A 9846-nucleotide genomic window follows, 5' to 3' on the forward strand; every position below is an offset into this window, starting at 1 on the left:
AGACAGTTGTCCAGAATCAGAGGGTCAGAAACAATGGTCTAGTACAACCACCCATCGGAACAGCCCCATGTCATGTCTCCATGCAATGTGAGGAGTCGAGGCGAGTCAGCACACACACAAAAGATTAACACCCTAGGTTACTGCAAAGCTTGCACACTCCCCTCTCGGAATAGTCCTCTGCAAAGCATTCCACTGGGCCAGACAGCACCCCCTCCACCTCCCAGCACCACGTGTCCAAGAACCACATAGCTCAATATAGCAGGCCAGCTGTTATTGTTCATCCCAAAACAGAATAACCATCAATACAGCCATGGCGCCGCCGGCACACAAGGGTAAGCTCTGAATAGATCCATACATCACGCAGCATTGTAAATCAGAAATGTTACAATGAAAAGCATTGCAGTGGAGCAGCTCCAAGGAAAGGGGTACAGCACATCATGCCAGTCGTGGAACCCTCCTGGCACTGCAGCTATGTTCCCCAGCTATTTAAAACTGCAGATATCAAATACATTTAGTCAAGATGCTTCATATCTACATGCTAAGCATGGAGCAATGAAAAGAAAACCTATGAAGCCCGCCATTTCTAAATTATGATCCTGCATTTCTTGAAGTCATTCAAAAATGAAAAGAAAAAATTTTTGGTGAATGAGAGCAGAGTGCAGTTGCATATCAAACAACACAGTGGGCCTCGTTACGAATTGGGCACAGAGGGATACTGGGGACCAGTAATCCCTTTGCGCCTTATTCCAAGTACCTTTTGCGGGTCCCTCCCTTAACGCCTGGTTTCACCAGGCGTTAGGGACGGGACCCGCAAAGGGTTACCAGGGTCAATAACGGTACCGCAAATTGTGGTACCGTTATTGACACCTTCCCCCTTCCCATTGAACCCTATGGGGGCTCAAATGGGAATGGGGAATGGCATTTTGAATGGGGATTTACCGGTCCCGCAAAGGTCAGAATGAGGGCGGACACGGTCCCGTTATTGGCGGTGGTCATGTCGCAAATAGCGCCATGACTACCGCCAATCTCGTAATGAGTCCCAGTATTCACATTTGTGCTTGATAACATTTGTACACAATGCAGATTCTTTCAAAATTGGTGGCTTCTTTTTAAATAAAGTCCAGTTAGAATCCAGCAATACTTGAACTATAATTATAGTTTTAATTTAATACATATATAGTCATGGAATGGTAAAAAAGAGTAAGCAATTTGCATAGACTGTGAATAACTGTGGCCAGGATCAGCAAGGTGCATTCTTAGTTTGAGCAAGCAGAGTGGAAGGCTACAAAGATAATGGGGGTCATTACGACCCAGGCGGTAAGTACACCAACTTTACCACCGTGGTGTAAACTACGTTTACACCATGGTGGATGGCGGATTTACCGCCCCATTCCAAGGTGAGTGGGGCGGTAAATCCCCATTTCCCATTTTACCCTTCCCCATTCCCATTTACCCCATAGAGCATAATGGGAGTGGGGAAGGCACTAATTACGCCGCCGTAAATTACGGTGGCGTAATTAGCACCAAGGCGGTTTAGCGCCATGGATTTTAACGGCTGCTAAAAGCAGCCGTTAAAATCGGAATCAGGCGTTAAGGGTTAACGGCGGCGTTAACCCTTAACGCCTGAGTTGTAATGAGACCCAATGTCCTGTTAGCATCATGCGACTGATCATATCCAGTTCTCTGTCCAAGTAAATGCTGATGACAAGTACTACATAATCCACAGGAAACTGACATGCATGACTGATTTGATGTGCTCTGATTTCCAGCTTGAACAATGTAACTGGGAATGAGTGAAGTGCTCTGCAAATGAGTCCTCTTGAGTTAATGACATCATATCTTGAATGCCAGAAGAACAAAATGTTTTGCATTATCAAACATCTCATTTGTCTATGTAAAATGTTGATGCGCTGGAGTTTTTGAGAATGTAATGGACCTTTGTATGCTGCTTAGCAGTTCACCAAACCGTTTTACCTATAGGGAATTTAGCAAGCCATGCACCCATGTTGACCTAATTCTTACAGCACAACCAAAATCTTGTCTAGTGTCACTAAACAATGATGTCATACGAGGAATCGACACAAATTGCAAAACAAGAATGTAGAAGTACATTTTATAATGAGTTAGCAAATTATTTATTTTCCATTTCAGACTCATTTCAAAAGGACATCCGAGGTTGAGGTGCCACCTGGAAAGGCTGTGCTTTGGAAGGCAGTGGCTAAGAAGGCAACCATGGATATTCCCTATGAAGCAAGAGTTCTAACAGTCTTCGGCAATGAGGAAACCATCTATGGCACTTGGAAGGGAGCCAGCATCTTTGATAAGAAAGTTAAACAAGTTGATCTATAAAGGATAGAAAGTGTTCAGAGGTTGTAGAAAGGACGCCATGTTTGACATTAAGAGCATATTATTTTGCAGGAATGATTAAAAACGCTGCTTACAATTATTTTAATGAAATCAATAACATCATATCTGTGCACAGAAATTCAGTCAATAGATCCAACCAAAAACAATGGGGCTGATTCCTCAAGAGGGGCCGATTCCTCAAGAAGCTACAATGAGTAACTTTGACATAGTCTTGGCTATTCCATTCACAAAGACGCTACTATAAGTAACTCTGACTTACCTTTACTTACACTGGCAAGGGATATTCAATTTACAAAGAAGTTACTATGAATAACTGATTTACCTTTGGCTTACTCGTGGAGAGGGCTATTCGATTTCCAAAGATGCTACTATAAGTAACTCTGACTTACCTTTACTTACGCTGGCAAGGGATATTCAATTTACAAAGAAGTTACTATGAATTACAGACTCACTTTTAGCTAAGTCTTGGAGAGTGACATTCAATTCACAAAGCTGTTACTATGGGCAACTCCTGACCTAACTTCTTTGTGATTTGGATAGGCTTCTGGGTATTTCATCGCTGGATTTTTCATCGTGGGACTTTTCATCGCCGATTTTTTCATCGCCAAAAACCCTTTTTTAAAAATTATATTTTTGGGGGGGTGTTTTTATGGGGTTGGGGTATGATTATTCAAGTAAAGGGGGTCTGGGGGGAAACCCCCTTAAATAAATAAAAATTAAAAAAAGGGGTTTTGACGATGAAAAAATCGGCGATGAAATAACATAGAACAGACTTCTGCAGGTATAACAGAGGTTACTCATAATACCTATTTTGCAAACTATACCAAAACACCCAAATTACTCTGCCTTCGCCAATCACCTCTAAACTCTCCACCCTGTCCTGTGGCTAACGTGCACGCAAAGTAGACTGAGCTTAACTTAATTACAGCAATGCAAATGAACTCATCAAAATTAAACGCCATCCTAGCCACACTGATGCATGAACCAAAGATTAATCAAAACCCATGAGCTCCAAATAGCATGACCCACCATCTGAACATACAGAGAAATAAATGGAATAACATTGAAATCCTTTCAAAATTGCATCTCAAAATGAACATAAAATCAATGAAAGGTCTTTAAAATGTTCCGGGGACCCACCTTACACTTTTATATCGTAAGATGCAGCAACCTTTCTTTACATAAACATACACATTCTTACCAATACAATCAGTGGTTGATCTTATTCCAGCACAGCAATCAGATATCATTAGCCCTGCACTGAAGGTAGGTTTTTCCAATGCCATCTCTCCTTTCCTATCAACTGTTGTTAAGTTGTCTGGTAAGCTCAGACTATTGTAGACTTCTGTGACCTGCATGCAGGATCCATCATTGAATTCCCAGGAGTGCTGACACAGTTACTCATCCATCCAGAGGTTGGTAGGTTAAGTACCATTACATTTTATAGTCATCACATTTCTTTGAAGATGGATGAATCCTCCAGGGGTTTGCTACCTGAGGCTCTCCAGAAATGTTTTACTACGCCTCCCATGATTCTTCATCATTGACTTTGCTGAATAATGACACTGGGAGTCGTAGTCCAAAACATCTGGAGAGCCAAAAATGGCTGACTCCTGCTAGTCTAGGAACATATTTATTAAATAATGATGTTGTTACTTGCAATGAAGAGCACAAAACAATATGTGCAAAGAATATTACACATTGACCTACATACACTTTATCCTGCACTTCATAAAAAGGAGTGCACCACTTAAGTGCACCAGAGGGCTAAAATCTGCCATGGACACTGACTTATGATTGCAGTCGCTCACCTCCTAGTGATTCCAAATATAAAGCCTAGTCTTTAACCATCTGTGCTATACTTACTAGTGAGAGCCTTTGCTGCATCTGAACCTGAATCCCGCTAAGCCAATAAGAAGCCGATTCACCTCTCTATCCTATGCTATGAGAGAATACCAAGCACTTATGCAGATGGACACATAATAACAACTCAATGGGGCAACCTCTATAAACACTTTATTCCAAGACCTGAGTGGTCGTGTTATCATCACTATCTGCCAATTTAAAAACTAAAGAGCATCACCCTCTAGGACTAGTTGCCAATGATCTTTGCATGTGTGTAGAACATCCTCACATTCTATCTGTAAGAGAATATTCCACAGAATACTGCCCCAGGAATATGTCTTGAAATATCACCGGTTTTCTAAGAGAGGCTGAATCCGAGAAATAATAGAACAGAGGTTCTGCTAAGCTAATGTAGAGCTGTTCATTGTGACCTTCTGTGTCCATGGCCTCAGCATCGTCAGATGATCCTGTATCATTTTCAAATCAGCTATGTATTGAGTTTAATAACCAAATGACTAGATTTATTTTGAGCACACATCACATAGATATCAAAATAAGCTTGCTAGGTATACATGAACTGGAGAATTGAGACAGTGTCAAAGGAAATTAATATGAGTTATAATGTGATATGGCATTTATAGCACGCCTATACACAAGTCTTTCAAGGCGTGACGAGGCTAGGGAAGGAGAACAGAGGGAAGACAGAGACAACGATCTTACTAGGCCAGGTGACATTGAGATTGCGCAAGTGCAGGGGAGGGGGGGAGTGCGAGGGGGAAGTGCTAGGGGGAAGTGCTGTACATTACATGTATGAAATATATAAGGAAACAATTATTATAATGGAATAGGCGGAATCCACAAAATCATTCATAACCATATTCCCTAGGGAGGTAAACACCACCAGAAGACGCAATTACAAAACAACTGGGAATCTACAACATGACGGTTTACACACTACAAACAAAATAACAATATGCCAATATCGTCAAATACATCCACGTAATATTAAAATGTAAGTAGACTTTCACAATTAATAAGGTACGTACAGTGATAGAGAAAAGGAAGCATTTAGCCAGGTGTAATTTGAACCTGTTCAAAAAAATAAAGGTCTGTGTAAATTTAGTCTGGGATGCTTAGGGGGTTGCAGGATTCTTCCAGTAATGATCTATTAGCCATCTGGCAATAACCACAGCTTTGGTTTTCAAGAAATCATCAGAGACCTCTCTTCCCCCTCTTCAAAACATGTTCAGCGTTCAGGATTGCCCTAATGTAGAAGCAATATTGTTCCCAAATCATCTCATAACATGACAGGCAAAACACCTGTGCTCCACAGCTGGGTAGATCCAGTGAATCGTCAATATTATTCCAAAAGCATCTCATAACAGGACCGGCAAAACACCTGTGCTCCACAGCTGGGTAGATCCGGTGAATCATACAACATATCAAGTAATTCACTTTGTTTTGGGATGCAGGCGATGGAAGTAGATAACTCTGTCGCAGAAGACATTTGAAGGGCATTTTATTTGGAAGATCAAATTTTATGACCAGATATACGTTGACGAAGAGATTGCTTTCCTGACTTATCCCATTGATGTATCTCTCATTAGTGAGACCCACTGTTACGACAGAATTTAGACACAGTCTGGTGAACGAGTGGCTAATAAATATACCCGAGGCTCTGCTATACAACATATTCAATACCACACATAATAACATTAAACCACTCATACCCTTGCAGGGAATCAGTATTGAAATTGTACATTTGTAAATCCAATATGGAGAAGGAAAATATAAATACACAAACAAGCTACAACCATGACAACATAATCAATAATAGAGAAAGAAGTTGATTTTGCAAAGGAATCCAACAAAGATAAACAAAGCAAATTCATAATCTATGTCTATTCAGTTACATGTTCAGTCCTTGGCCCCAAATAATACATTTCCTTTTTTAAATATATTTTTTAGAATTTTCAATGAGAATATTTTCCACAAATGCAAAGGTTAACAGGCCCTGAACAGGAACACAAATAAACAACTTGTTGTACTACATAGTGAGGCTCAACAAATGATGGTCAAACAATAGCAGACATTTTTTATCCCGTAAGTACCAAGGACGAGTATGCTCGTCCTTTTTGCATAGACTTGCATAATAGCCTGGCACTTAAGAGCAGAAAATCCTGCTACTTTTTAAAAATGTCCTAGTGTTTTATATGTTGTGTTTGTAACACATGACGTGTGTTTTCCTGTTAAATGAGTTTGATGGGTTTTATGTCCAAAATCATGAAGAGATTAGAATTGTACAAATAGGATTCAGCAGTTTACATAAGAAGCATATGAAGTCAGCAATTACTGCAATGACTGTTTGGGGCAAACACAAAAGTACAAATTATTGAGGTAATGATAAGTGTGTGGTCAGTTCCTGCTTGAGTGACAACTTGTGACCTGTGATTAAAAGTTTCAATGCAATAGTTCATATATCGCATAATCACTATTAAGGAAGAAATTAAGTCATTGTTGATGTTTAAAGAACTTTAACCGTACAGCTGTGCAGATGCTAAGGATGGAAGAGGCTGTGCAGCTGGGAGGCACTCAGTTAGGTACAAGAACCAAAGGCACAATTGAAATGGGAATTCAAAATACACGTGTAAAAATAAAAAACAATCTGATTGTTAACAAACACAAAAACGGAAAAACACCTGTGGAAATTAGAGAAATTCAAATTATCACCTGTAAGTGTGTGGCAGGTAATCAGGTTGATCAAAAAGCCATCCCCACCTGCAAAAACAGCTTGATGCCAGGTGATAGGTTAAATGCACCAATGTTATCAATGACGTTAGCTATTTTTGTGTATTAAGGTAATTTAGAACAATCATTTCCATCCTGCAAATGCATCTATTTGATAACAAATGTGTTAATTGTATTTGTTTTTCGGCTTTTGATTAAATAAAAACTTCAGAAACAAGTGTGACTTCAGCCCTTTTATTTGAAAGAGGTACATCAACACATCAAACAGCCGTGAATTAAAGCTCTTAACTTTTTCTCGCTGTCTTTTTATACGTATAGAAAAGATAGACACTATCCGCAGCTTGTTTTCCATGTTTTTGCTTTGTATTTGTATGTGTTATAATATCTTTGGGGTGATGTGTGTTGTGGAGTGTTAGGTAGAAATTTGGGGTAGTATCATTTGGGTGTACTACAACAACGTCACCCTCCTGGCAATAGGGACCCAAACTTTGGTATAAGTCTGAACTACACAGGTTGGTAGTGTGGCCTAGCAGCCAGGCTTATCTTGAGAGGGGTCAATGTGAGCAGTAGTGGAGTTACTCAGAGATTCACAGTGACAAGTATTCAAACACCACTGATATTCAAGGTTTCTTGATAAAACAATTATTAATTTATTTACTGGTCATTTAAACAGCCTTCTTCAGAAGGGAGCAATATAAAAGCAACAATCAAATACACTTCAGAAATATACACTCTTAGGTTTCTCAGAATCAGTAAAGACCCATTGGGGATGGATGGCACACAGACAATTCCTACACCCTGAGATGACATAAATAACTGGGCCCTGTGGACATTAATATATTACTGTTGCATTCAGAGTAGGCAGTGGGAGAGTCAAAGAAAAGAATTATTAGAATAAAAAAGAGATCACAAATATTTCTTTAAACAGGCAAATACTTTTGGAGCCGCCCTCCCAATGTATAACAGAGGAGAGAAGAGTCATTCAGGGAACCAGGCTAAGCCAATGTCAATGGGCAAAAGTCTATGTAGCTGAAGCACTTCTTGAAGGTGACTAAAAGTCTTTGCACAATGTTTTTAGAAGTCTTTGGTGAAAAATAAGAATCAAATGTAGGGCCACAAGCCGGGAGACTTGTGAAGTAGAAGAGCAAGAAAATCTACAGTGCGAGGTAAGTTCTCTCAGACTTTACAGTACCTTTCGTTTGAAGAAAAAGAAGCAGCTGGTGACCTCTGTTCCTGTGCAGCTCTGCTGCTCCTGTTGTTCCTGGGCCTCAATCGTGGGGAGAAGAGGGAGGACTTCTGGAGACACCTGCACCGCAACAGGACGGTCACTGACCGCAACCGTCAAACTTCGCACAAGTGGCACTTCAGTGTTTCAGTTCCTCATGTCTAACGTAAACAGCACCACCGCAGTTTCAGGCTGTCGAGATGGACCTTTCTTCTGGGGTCCCGCTCTCTGTTGAGGGAGCTCAGACTCAGTCAGTCCTGCTTCCTGGGAATCCGGAGGATCTTCCTTGAGCTCTTGAACAACTTAAAAGCAACGCACACAAGCTGATGTTCCTCTGCCTGGCTATTCGGTTCCAGCAGTGACTGCAATGGAAATTGAACCAGCTTCGAGAAGGATATCCAGGTGGCTTACTTTGGATTGGTCCCACCAACTCAAGGGGAGAAGTCGTCTTTGCAAGCTTCTCTGTCGAGGAGAACTTGGAGTTTCAGCACAGCAGCAAGGCTTCACCAGGCAAACCAACGGTCCCGGATTTGCAGCAGGCATCCTCTTCCAGTTCTTCTTCGGATTCCTTTGTCCAGTGGTCGACTCTGCCTTCCAAGCCAAAAAACCCTGCCTTTTATGCAGGTTTCTCCCTATTCATTCAACCCTAGCTGTCAGTCATCCAGCAAGGTGGCTGTCCTTGCCAGACAGTCAGCTGGCCAATCACTAGAGAGTGAATTTGGGTCTCCTAGGAGACTAAGCACAGGGAGTTTGGGCACCTCCCTCACTTCCTGCCCACACCTGACATACTGGAGCCAGAAGCGGGTTTCACTCGTGAAGCCCGCCAAAGACAAAATGAACAAAGGGACCAAATCTGGTTTGGCACACAGAGTAAATCTCAAGAAGGACCAAAACAACAAGAAATGGCCAAAATAGAAGACCAGGGCCATTTTGACAAAAATGGCACCCATGGTTGCTTTACATTGGCTGCGAACGCAGCCCACAGTAAAAACACAACACAGTAGTAAAAAGTGGCCACCAGCCATTAATTGCATAAAGGGTGACATAAAACATGTCGCATGAGAAGCTAGACAAAGGAGCTACTAGGTTTGTTTGTTCATTTTATTTATATGGGTGCTTAGGGTGAAGATAGTGGTTACAAGATACAGTTATATATACAGATTACAGATAGTAAATACAAGTAATAAACAGTTTATACATACATATTGCAGGTGATAGATTCAATGTAACAAAGGGATAGTAGTACGACGTGGTGTTAGGTGTAAAGACAAGTGTTTGGTGTGAGATAGGTATCGTTACTTTTTGTTCAGTAACCATGTGACTTCTGAATTTTTCGAACATTGGGCTAGTTTTAATGTCCTGTGGAAATATATTCCATAGTTGGGAGGCTCTAGAACCGGGAAGCTGGTTCCGCCAGCTCTTTTTAGATTGTACCTAGGCACCACCAGGCAGTAGGTGTTAGTGGATCTTGTGAGCTCCTAAGTATAGGCCATTGCAGTAGTCCAATGTGGACTGAATAATTGCTCTGGCCAGTGTGAGGCAGCTATTGGAGGACAGTAGAGGTCTGCAGGCCCTGATCAACTTGCCCATGTAGGCGGTGGCAGAAGCAGTCATGTTGTTTTGTTTGGTTAGATTGGTATTGGTAGCGAGGTAGAACCCAA

General features: G+C 41.2%; 1 long non-coding RNA gene across 1 annotated transcript in view; it reads left to right on the top strand.

The window, feature by feature from the left end:
* LOC138516886 (uncharacterized) overlaps positions 1 to 7177 on the top strand; it is a 412135-nt gene extending 404958 nt beyond the window's left edge. Inside the window, exon 4 of the long non-coding RNA XR_011282328.1 lies at positions 2152 to 7177. This is a non-coding gene — a long non-coding RNA (uncharacterized lncRNA). The remainder of the gene's footprint in view (positions 1 to 2151) is intronic.
* The last annotated feature ends 2669 nt before the right edge of the window (positions 7178 to 9846 follow it).

The sequence above is a fragment of the Ambystoma mexicanum genome, chromosome 6q (assembly GCF_040938575.1).
Source record: "Ambystoma mexicanum isolate Mex_15411 chromosome 6q, UKY_AmexF1_1, whole genome shotgun sequence".
In the NCBI taxonomy this organism is placed as follows: Eukaryota; Metazoa; Chordata; class Amphibia; order Caudata; family Ambystomatidae; genus Ambystoma; species Ambystoma mexicanum.